Source organism: Elaeis guineensis, chromosome 2, assembly GCF_000442705.2.
Source record: "Elaeis guineensis isolate ETL-2024a chromosome 2, EG11, whole genome shotgun sequence".
In the NCBI taxonomy this organism is placed as follows: Eukaryota; Viridiplantae; Streptophyta; class Magnoliopsida; order Arecales; family Arecaceae; genus Elaeis; species Elaeis guineensis.
The window spans coordinates 98,983,164-98,983,386 of NC_025994.2; the positions used below are offsets into that span (position 1 = coordinate 98,983,164).

Here is a 223-nt window from a genome sequence, read left to right on the forward strand (position 1 = left end):
TTGATAGATATGATTGAATTTTTATAATTCTTTCAGTATCCTTGTAGATTTGTTTATTATTTAGACCATATATGATCTCTACAACATTATTTTAGGGTTCATATGGCCCATACCCATACTCGCTCCACAGTAAAAATCCCATGCGCATATCCACCTTGGGTCGAGTCAGGTCAGATCAAATAGAGATGTGGGTCTGATTGAGTCAGGTTGGGTATATAAGAGG

General features: G+C 36.8%; 1 protein-coding gene across 1 annotated transcript in view; it reads left to right on the forward strand.

Moving 5' to 3' along the window:
- Positions 1-10, forward strand: part of LOC140850940 (uncharacterized) — a 47,919-nt gene extending 47,909 nt beyond the window's left edge. The window contains exon 15 of the mRNA XM_073251220.1: positions 1-10. This exon is cut by the window's left edge and continues 144 nt beyond it. The gene's annotated coding sequence lies outside the window, so the exon portion shown is untranslated.
- Positions 11-223: the final 213 nt, after the last annotated feature.